Source organism: Hipposideros armiger, unplaced genomic scaffold (genome assembly GCF_001890085.2).
Source record: "Hipposideros armiger isolate ML-2016 unplaced genomic scaffold, ASM189008v1 scaffold_167, whole genome shotgun sequence".
Taxonomy (NCBI): domain Eukaryota; kingdom Metazoa; phylum Chordata; class Mammalia; order Chiroptera; family Hipposideridae; genus Hipposideros; species Hipposideros armiger.
In genome coordinates, this window is record NW_017731517.1 from 508,350 (window position 1) to 520,211 (window position 11,862).

Genomic DNA, 11,862 nt, shown 5'->3' on the forward strand with positions numbered 1-11,862 from the left:
TGTTGTTTTTAGCATCTTAGCTGTGGAGGGCAGTGTCACTGGCCCTCATATGTGGGATCCGAACCGGGGCCCTCTGGCATCCCAAGCCAGTTCTCAACCATCGCACCACTCAGCCTGCCCTAGTTCTATTCTTAACAACAGCATTGTCAGTGGTCAGAAAGTTCATGTAAACTGTTTTTTCATTTTAAAAAATCAAGCAGAAAAAGATAAGCAGACTGATAGAAAAATAGGGAAATGATTTAAAGAGGTGATTCACAAAAGAAAAATATACGAAGACAGGATCATGTCATTAATTATCAAAGAAATGCAAATGGAGAATTAAGAAAAGATAGACAAAGAAGTACTTGGAAGCGGGGGCTAGGTGGACAACCGTCTCCTGATGGGAGGGCAGTGACCCAGTCTAGCAGCCATGCTTTACTTATATAGTCTTGCTTAAGCGGGGGCAAGGAAGGGGAGGAAATGGCCTTGGGCAGAGGATGTTTCATGCATCAGCTGCAGGATGTTTGCAACCAATGTTGCAACAAATGTATTGGACCCAGGATGTTTTATCACCAGTTTACTGAAACCACCTCCATATGTTGAGATGCTGTGTCAGCCTTGCAAAAACACAGCCAGAGAGTATGCCTTGCACCAGTCTCTCCTTTACAGCTCCAGAAGGTGGTCTTGGTTTCTGGCAACTGGTTCATTTTTGGAAGTACTAGTCATTCGCATCTATGTTATTGCTATGTCATTTGACAGCTGACAGTTCTAACTTCATTCTAAAAAATATTGAGCAATTTGGTTGAGTTTTGGAGATTCTAGAAGTTGAAGATGGAAGACCAAACTGCATTTTTGCCATATTTTACTGTTTTACTTCCACAAAAGGAAGAACACGCATCAAGCTTGTGAAAAGTTGCATAAAGTTTACGGTAACAATGCTCTACAAGAACATCAGTGCCAATGATGATTCACGAAATTCCGTGCAGGTGATTTTGATCTCAAAGACGCTCCTTATTCAGGGAGGCCCACCAAGGTTGATGATGACAAAATAAAGGCACTGATCGAGTCAAATCCATGTTACACGACATGAGAGATTGCAGCAACATTGAACATCCATCATTCAAGCGTTCATGACCATCTGAAGAAGCTGGGATACATAAGCAAGCTCGATATTTGGGTTCTCCATGAACTCAAAGAAGTTAATTCGATGGAGCATATAAACATCTGAAATATGCTCATTAAACGTGAGGAAAATGACCCTTTTTTTAAGTGACTGATAACTGCTGATGAGAAGTGGACTGTTTACAACAATGTGGTTCACAAACGGTCTTGGTCCCGATGTGATGATTCACCTCAGACATTGAAAGCAGATATTCATCAGAGGAAGGTTATGCTCTCAGTGTGGTAGGATTTTAAAGGTGTCGTGTTTTTGAGCTCCTACCAAGGAACCAAACAATCATTTTGAAAGTATACTGTCAGCAATTGGACAGTTTGAACGAATCCATCATCCAGAAACATCCAGAGCTTGTTAATTGTACAGGAGTTGTGTTCCATTGTGACCACGTGAGACCACACACAAGTTTGATTACCCGTCAAAAATTATTGGAGCTTGGATGGGATGTGTTGCCACACCCACCATACTCGCCTGACCTTGCGCCCTTAGACTTCCATTTGTTTCACTCTCTTCAAAACTCCTTGCATGGTATAACGTTCAATTCAGATGAAGTTGTAAATCAGCACCTTGTTCAGTTTTTTGCAAATAAAGATAGGTCCTTCTATGAACGAGGAATTATGAAGCTCACTGAAAGATGGCAAAAGGTTATCGAACAAAACGGGCAACATATCATTGATTGATCTTTGTTCTTTATATAAATAAATGACCTTTGAAAAACATAGACAAAATATGTCATGACTTTTCCGACAACCCAATATTTAACATACTGAAAAATGGGGAAACTTCAATAACAGAAAATTAGTTCAATTTTGGTATATCCATATGGTACAATACGGTGGAGCTATGGAAATCTGATTTTTCATAAAACATTTAATGACAGAATAATGCTTGTGATGAACTGTTGGATGAAAGGGGCACAAAGAGGAAAAAGGTCCTTGCATGTATTAACAATCTCTATCTCTAGGCAGTGGGAGTGACTGCGATGCCATTTTCCTCATCTGATGTTTCCTTCCAATAAATATGTATTTATTATTGAAGAGAAAGCACCTGCATTTTTAGAAAGAGTTGTTTATGCAGACACAGTGACACAAAAGGATGGGACAGATGAGCTGACATCCCAGCTACATGCAACAGAGCTTCCAGCGAATGTGGGGTGAGTCCAAGATCATGGCAACATTCTTAGGCCAGTGATCTCTCCACAGAGCCAGGAAAGAAACCTCCAGGCTGGTGACCTCTCCTCCTTCCATAGTCTTAGAGCACTGTTGTGTGAACCATCCACTCTGTCCCAATGCTACCTTGTGTTAAAAAGTACAGCGGGGGTGGCCAGGCGGCTCAGTTGCAAGCTCTGAGCAACAGGGTCACCGGATCAATTCCCACATGGGCCAGTGAGCTGCGCCCCGTGCAACTAGATTGAAAATGGTGACTAGACTTGGAGATGAGCTGCGTCTTCCACAACTAAGACTGAAGGACAACAACTTGACTTGGAGCTGATGGGCCCTGGGAAAAACACGCTGTTCCCCAATAAAGTTAAAAAAAACAGTACAGTGGAGGAGACGTTGAAGGTGATTGGGTCAAGCCCAAAGCACCGTAGCTGAGACAAATGAGCCTGACTGAGTCAGTGTTTAATTCAGCTTTTGTGAGGATGCAAGGGAATGGTGAGGCACTTAGGTTCTTTCAAGGTAGGAGTCCACAGGTATTCAAGGTACGGACACAGGGGACATAAGTTACAGTGGACAGCAGGTATAGTTAGGTCACTTAGCAGGCAATTTGGTGACCAGGCTATCTTGAAGTCGCTTCCACCACTGATGGTCTCTACTCACAACTCTAACACTTGGTCATGGCAGTGACTTAACGTGACTTATTTAATCATTTTTCTCTAGTCCTCCTCTTCCCCGCTGATTTCTACTTATCCTCGTTTCTACTGCTCTTTGCCTTCCCGTCTTTCTAGGTGTCCAACATCTGTGCACACTACGAATGGTTGTGTTCCTTTTATCCATCATATTCAACCTCCTCCTTACCCGCCCTGAAAAGGTCTGACTGGTTCAGGGTGTGAGCTCACCATATGAACGCTGCTTCTTTGCCTATCAACGATGCTAGCCCGGGGAAATCCACTTTGTCAGGGTAGGGGGGCATTTAGTACAGAGTGTTGACCAATGCATTAGAAATTCCTCAGAAAGGGGATGAGGCCCACAGGTACCAAGGTTCTCCCAAGGGGTTCTCCAAAGAGTACCTGCACAATACAAAGTGCAGATTCCTTGTTTGACCTTTCCAATATTAGAGCCAACCTTTTCTCACTCAACTGCATTCCTTTTCTCTTCTTAATTGCACTAGAAATGCAGAGCCAAGGGGGTGAACAGCTCCTCTCATTTACCGATATGAGCAACATGCTGGCAAATCTTGACAATTCAAGTGTTACCAGTGTGGTGAACTGACTCTGTCAACTTGGCTAGGCCAAGTTACCCAGACATTTTGGTTTAGATAGGCTGTAAAGGTATTTTTTTTCAGATGAGATGAACATTTAAATCAGTAGTTTTTCAGAAAAGTAGATTCCTTTCCATAAAGTGGGTGGGCTTCATCCAATCAGTTGAAGAACTACAAAGAGACTGAGGTCCCCCAAAGAAGACTTTGCCAGCAGACCCCAGCTGTTCCCTGCTGGCCTGCCCTGCAGATTTGGGGCTCACTGACCCCACAGTCATGTGAGCTAATCCATATGAGCCAGTTCTTTAAAATAAGTCCCTCTCCCCCCACCCTGTCTCTCTCTTCCCCTTATCCCTACCTCCCTCTCTTTCTGTTTTTCTGGAAAACCCTACCACAATTGGTAACAAATTATTTGGGGCCCTGCTAATCATTATGTTTGACTCTATGATTATGAATCAGTGAATTAATAACTTTTCCCAAAGTCTCCTAGTGTGTTAGTGGCAGGACCAGAACCAATCTCCTGACTCCCAGCTCAGAGTTCCTTATTGTGCATCATAATCAAATCAGTTAGTAATTCCACTTATAGCCCACCACTGTGCTACGTGTTACTGAACTGTGAGCCAAGACTATTCGAGCAGGTCACTGTCTTTAGGGTCTTAGAGTCTGTTTGGGGTGATAAGGCAGACACAGTGAAATAATTAGGGTGTGACAAAATCAAATTAGAAAAGCAAGAGCTATGCTTTCCAGTTCAGAAGATGGTAATCACACATAACTGTGTACATTTAAACTATTGAAATTACATAAAATTTAAAAAGTTGAGTTCTTTAGTTTCACTAACCACATTTCAAGTGCTCAATAGCCACAGTGGCTAGCGGCTACCGTACTAGACAGCATAAAGGACATTTCCATCACCTTAGAGAATTCTGTTGGAGACTAAAAATCCAATGTGTATTCAGAGATGAGAGAAACGAACCCATATTGAAAGTGTCCTAGGCATAAGTATCTATGCTTCTTAAATTTCTATGGAAGCTCTATAGTGCTTCCTGAATTTAGTGCAAAATCCTTATCAGGGTAAAAGAATCTCTTTAATATACCACCCTCTGTCACTCCTCACTCCCAAACTCCACAGCCATGCCACCTTCCCCTGGATGGACTGTTCTCAACTTGACTTTTATCACAAAAGTGTGGTGAGGGAGTCAGTTAAATGTGATGGATAGAAAACACGTATTTGTCACCTATCCTTCCCCAATCCTACTTCAGGGACAACAAAGGAGTTTTTTAAAAAATGAATGAATGAATGAATGAACGAATGAACCAAAGGCATACATGGACAACGATTAAAGGGCAACACACTTGCCTGCTTCCGGAGGATGGAAGTGATGGACGAGTGGTGACTGAGTAGCAGTTAGGTAGCAAAGATGAAACCTCGGCCTGAGGAAGCCGCGTGTGGAAGCCGCGTGTGGAAGTCGGCAGGAAGCAAGCTGGTGGGAGACACAGAATCCTGGAAAAGTCAGGAATGGAAGCACCAGGTAAAGGAGAAGGCAGGGGTACTTGGTGGGCTTGAGAATTAGGAGACTCAACTAATGTCTTTGCAAGGACCGTTCTCCACACTCCATTCCCTACTCGGGAAAGCCAGGCTAATACCTGTCTCATACTATACAGCTTATAAGTGAGCCGAGACCCTTCAGGGAGGGGGATAACCCTTTGCAGGTAATTCAGAAACAGCAGTATGGTCACATGATGATGTCCTGAACACTGCAGTGGCACCAGACTCATAGAAGAAATACAAAATGCGGCCCCTGCTGTCAAAGATCTTTCAGTCAGTATCAGGTGACATGTGACAATGCTGCATTAACAGCTGTACTATTCCTTTATGCCTTCTGTTGGGTATGTGAGCCCTGGGGATTTCGGAGGCATTCAGAAACAAAGCACACTTGGGAAACTGAAGTTTCTGGGGAAAGGTTGAAGATGAAGAGTGACTGCATTTTGAGGATGGGAAGATTTGGACAAAACAATTACATCTATTAATTTTTTCTAAGAAATCAGAATTCTTTAGTGAAACCTTTTAAATGTATCTGCAAGCTCAAGCAGTCAGAATGAACAGCCTATATCTTGTGTCACATGAGGGCTGAATTTACTAAATTCACTCGAAAGCCTGCTTCAAATCTTGCACTACATTTGGGGAAATTTTCAAATCAATAAAATCTTAAAATTGTGTGATACCGTCTTTATTGCTGAGAATTATTTTGCTCTGCATGTAGTCAGTAACTCTTGTACTAAACCCCAAAGCTACATGTGACAGTAAAACCAGGACAAGAAGATGATGGATAGAAATGGAACTATTCACACTCAAAGGGACACCAGGAGGTATGTCAGTACAGAAAATTGGAACAACTTCTACCCACTGAAGACCAATGATCTTACCTGTGAAGTCAAGATAAATACTCTAATTCCAGATGGTCTTACATCATGGCAAAATATGTCTGAAAAAATACCTTGATATTTTGTTGGTCTGGGCTGGGTATTTTATCATTATTTTTAATTGTAGTTAAAAAAAACACATTACAGGGCTGGCCGAGTGGCTCATTCATTAAGAGTTGGCTTGGGACGCCAGAGGGCCCCGGTTTGGATCCCACATATGAGGGCCAGTGACACTGTGCCCTCTACAGCTAAGATGCTAAACAACAGCTCAACCTGGAGCTGGGCTGCCGTGAGTCGCCATCGACGGCGTAGGCTGCAGCCCCTGCTGCAGTGGGTTGCCATGGGCTACCGTGTGTAGCCAGCAGCCAGCGTGAGCAGCCAGCAGCCGCAGTGAGCGGCCGTCCAGAAGCCGGCGACTGATCTGCCTCGCCAGGGAAGAGTGCAATGATGGTGCCAGCTTCGGCCAGTGAAGCAACAGCCTCCACAACTAGACAGAAGAACAAAAGGACAGCAACTTGTCTGTTCCCCTTCCCCTAATTACCCAATAAAAAATCTTTAAAAAAGAGAACAAACAAAAAAAACACATTACATTTACCATTAACTATGTCTAAGTATACAGCTCAGTAGTGTTGAGTGTATTCATATTGCGTAACAGATCTTTTTCATCTTCCCAAACTGAAACTCTCTACCTGTAAACAACAACTTCATGTTTTCCCCTCCTCTCAGCCCCTGGCCACCAGCATACTACTTTCAATTTCTATGAATTTGACCACCTTAGATACCTGATACAAATGAAGTCATACAGTATTTGTCCTTCTGTGGCTGGCTTATTTCAGTTAGCAATAATGTCCTCCTGATTACTCCATACTGTACACAGAGCTTCCCTCCTCTTTAAGATGGAATAATATCCCATTGTATGTTTATACCACATTTTGTTGCCCTATTCATTCGTCAGTGGACATTTGGGTTGCTTCTGGCTTTGGCTATTGTGAACAATAATAATGGGTGTACAAATATTTCTTTGAAGCCCTGCTTTCAATTCTTTTGCACATGTATCTAAAAGTGGAATTACTGGATCACATGGTAATTCTATTTTTAATTTTTTTGGAGACAGCCATACTGTTTTCCATAGTGGCTGTGTTGTTTTATATTCCCATCAACAGTGCACGAGGTTCCAACTTCTCCATATCCTTGCCAACACCTGTGAATTTTTTTTAATAGTAGTCATCCTAATGGGTGTGAGGTGATAGTACAATGAGTTTCATTCGCAGTTCTTTAATGATTAATGATATTGAGCATCTTCTTATATGTTTGTTGGCTATTTGTATAACATCTTTGGAGAAATGTGTATTAAAGTCCTTTGGCCATTTTTTAATCAGGTTGTTTTTGTTGTTGTTGAATTACAATTCTTTCTATACTGTGGTTCAAATAGCAAGTGTATATTTGGCTTATGTTTGTGCAACTATAGAACCTATCTTTTTCAAATTTTCCAAACTAATAGTGTTTGCAATGAAGAAGATGGCATCTTTACCCCCAGAACCTCAAATTATCAGTAACTCCCACATTGGTTAGGCTTAGATTCAACTATATAGAATAGTCAAAAAAATTGTGGCTTAAACAAGATGAAGTTTATTTTTCTCTTATATAAAAGAAGTCCAGAAGTAGTTGTTCCAGGGCTGATGTTGCATCTGCACGGGTCGCGAGCCCAGGCTCCTCCGGTTCACCACCCACCTGCCCGCCAGGAGGAAAGAGGGCAGGGCGAGCCTGGCCCTGCACACACCCCATTGGCCAGAGTTAGTCACGTGATCCGCCATAATAACATGGTGGCACATGTCAGTAGTTAGAAACTTTCAACAAAATGATAAATCCTTAATGGTTTGCTGGGCAAATACTGACTACTACATATGCTGTCAGCACCTCTTCCAAATAGTCTTTTTTGAAGTTGGCTAGCTTTTCCCTTCACTGCTAAATATAAGGAATTCTCATCTTATACCTTCTGAGTATAGGGAACTTTTTTCTCAGCAATCACAAGGTAGTTTTTAGGATAAGTCTTAGATTGAACTTCTATATTAAATGGACTTATACAAAATTTATTTTACAGTCTAATTTTGATTACTTTCTAACACTACCACCCCTAGATGTACAAGAAACTGGAAATGTTATCATTTCACTACCCACAGATTCCACTGCTAAGGAAGGGAAGACAAATATTGGGGGTGAGGCAATAATCTCTTTTACCCCCCAAATGGCCTGTCTCTTGCTAAAGTTAAAATAAAGGCAATAATAAGACAGTCCCTTCTTGCGATGCAATTCATGGGGCATCACAGGATTTTCAAAATGACACAAATCTCATCATACTTCTCACTTGCTTGTAACCTGTCGTTGGCTCCCCAGCACTCTACTGAATAAAGGATCATTTTATCCGCTATCCAATGCCACCCTCTCGACTTGCCTTTTCTACTTCCCTAACCTTACATCCACCTTAACTCCAGCCCCACAGAACTACTTGCAATTTCTCAAAAACACCCTCTTTTTATCCCTGAGCCTTGGCATATGCCGGGGCCTCTGTCCCGAGCCCTTCCTGTCCCTTGGCTGGGAGACCACCACCTCATCACACACCTTTGGTAATATGACCCCTCTATCATCCTGCTAGATTCCCGAGGCAAAGCAGGCATAAGACCAAAGACTGTGCTCTAGAAGATTATGAATCATGTTCTCCTGCAGTGGCAGGTTGGGGTGGCACAGAAGGGGGGGGGGGGGTTGGCTGAGTCCCTTATAATCCTTTACCTGCAATTTCAAAGTTAAAAATCATCTGAAAATTCAAAGGTTTTCCACATCTCATTTGGCAACAAAATCTGACCTGAAATAACACCAGGCTACTTTTACTCTTTATCCCACTTAGTACAAATATTCGCACATTTCACTGAAGAAACATTAATGTGTTTGATTTCTGGGTTCTGCCCTGTGGGGGGTGTTATATAATATAAAACCAAAAAAAAAAAGTAGGCTGAATTATAGCCTCAAAGGCTTTCACTAAGGGATTGTGCAACTGTTTCATTTCTCAGCAATGAAAACAGTCCTAGCCCCAATTTCATGTCTGTACTTGAAAAGAGTGTAAGTGCACCCTTCAAAAGAAACAGCAGGAAGGGAACTTGTCCAGTGGGGATATAAAATGAGCCATTTGACAGGAGGATTCAGAGCCACCCTTGACACAGGACCTGATCCCAACGTCCCCCTGCCTGTGCCTCTTTCTCCCTTCAGAGTGAGTTTGCCAATCAGAGCAATGTACATGTGTCGAGGGGTGAACCTTGTTTCCTGAGATCCTGGGCATCTTAGTCCCTGGGGGCCATAATCAGCTGCAGCTCACTCAGCCTTTGCCAAGTCCCCACGCCCTGCCCCTGGCCTCTGGTGAGTGTGCTCAGCCAGACATGGGGGTTTGCAACTCCTGTGAAAGCATTGCTTGTCCTCTGACACATGGTCCATATTTTCAAAAACAAAAACACACCTTTCTACATATTCATTTGGCCAGGGAGTTACTTTAGGCATTGCAGGCTGCATGAACAGTAAGCCACTAAATTCCTGGAATAATATGATAACTGTATTAAAGGTAACATTTGTACATTTTAAAAAATCACTATGGTTTCTGTACAGGCCCTGGAAGCAGACAATCTTTTTTATAGGTTTACCCATGTTCAGAAGTTGGTGTATATTTTCTTGAACTGGCAGTACTTGACCGAAGCAAATGGATTAACTCATTATTAAACTGTCACTGAAGGACAATTAGGAGATTAAATTAGCGCTCTAATCATATTTCTTCTGGTTTCTATGATTTCCAGTCTTAGCAGCAATTTCTTAAAAAATGACATGTTTCAGATAATGAATTATGATCACAGTTCAAGACCTGCTAATATTTGAGAATAGTTATTGTAATTTATTATTAAGAGTAGCTACTTAAAAAGCCAGAGAAAATGTTCAGTTCAGCATAGTATGGGCACAGCGCCCAGGAAACGCAGTGTTTGCCCCAAGGGAAGCCTTGGGTTTTTGGAGAAATGTGCGCATTCCTTCACCATACTTTACTGAGCCTTTACCATGTGTCAGGCAGAACATTAGACATTGGAAATATAAAGGCAGAGAAATGCCACCCCTTCCCTTGAGATGGGATGGATTTGGGCCATTAAAAACAAGAGTAGAAAGAACAAAAAGCCTTTAGGACTTTATGATACCATGTCTCAAGGCAGACTCATTTTCTGTCCCAGGTAGAGGCTGTATCTTACTTCTGTTCTCTTAGTTTCGAGCACAGTTATGGGCTTACAGAATAGAGCTGGGCTAATTAACTGAAATAGAAAACTGAAAAGAAATTAATACATTTATCAGTAAGTGAACTACAGGGCAAGTCCTTAGGGGCAGGGGACTTTTTTTTGGTTCGTTTTTTTAACTCACCATTTCACTTCAAACTTACCCTTTCCCCCACCGAGTTCTCAAAAACGTACTGAGTGAGTGAATGAGCCTGGGTTTTTCTGTTATTCTCCATACAGTTAGATCACTAAAGCCTATCTTGATGTATGAGAGGTACTGTGCTAATATGACTATATGCAGTGTGCTGGGTTGCCATGGTGATTATAACTTATCACTGCCTTCCAGTTATTTTTTTTCTAGTTGCAATATAGCTACTTCTGCGTTCCATATGAGGAAAAGAGCTGGGAATACCACAGTCACAGGTTCCCATTCAAGTCCCAGTGCCATTTAAAACCAAGAAATAACATTTTAAACTGTGATAGCATGTCCTTATAACGGAATCTTACATTAGTACATGGAAATATATTTAAGTCCAGGAAATAACACAAATTATACCACTGACACAGGAGAAAAACTCCTCTATTGCACCTGCAATCATTAGTTTGATTTTTAAAACCCCCAAAGAAGAGCAAATTGGGATGACAGTACATGAGGGGGGTGTATTGCCTCATAAAACGAGCAAATACAATATGTGTGCTCTTGGAATTGCAGCCTGTGGGGAATGAAGATGAGATGACACACTGTTAACATAAATGCATCCAGATTTGCAAATCTCAGAAGGAAAAGCAATTTCCTCTGAGGTCACCTGTGGCCACTGGTTAGAATGGACCACTCATTTTTCTACAGTTAAAAATAAGGAAAATAATTTCAAAGCAGAACAACAACTTCAAAGTTTATTTTCCTGGTTATAACATCAGACTAAATGTGCTTTCAATATTACCTTTGTAGGGTAATTGCCTGGCTTCAGTATAGAAAGCAGTTTTAAGATTTAAGAGAGTATAATCAGAGAAATGCAAGAGGAGGGATGAAACCATGAGGGGAAGTGGGGAAATAGGGTGCAGAGGTAAGGGGAGAGGGAATAAGGGTGAGGAATGGAGGAATCCAGAGCTGCCATCACTCAGCTTAGGGCCTGCGTGAACAGAGCGCTTCCATAAATCTTTGTTGCTTCTACGGAATCAGGACTCGGTGTAAGTTACATGATGTAACAAGACTGCCAACACCTTTCCGCAGCCCCTCTTTGTAGCCCAGGATCATAGAGCTACACAATTTATGTTTCAGCTCCCTGGGGCAGAGACTTTCCATTAGATGCTGCAGTTTCCAGAAGCAGTAATAATAGCTAATACTTACACAGCTCCTACTGTGTGTAGATCCTTCTGTAAGCACTTTACATAAATTGAGTTGGTTAATCCTCAAAACAACTCTTTTTTTTTTTTTAAAGATTTTTATTGGGGAATTGGGGGGATGGGAACAGTGCTGGGGAATTGGGGGAAGTGGAACAGACAAGTTGCTGTCCTTTTGTTCTTCAGTCTAGTTGTGGAGGACGTTGCTTCACTGGCCCAAGTTGGCACCATCAT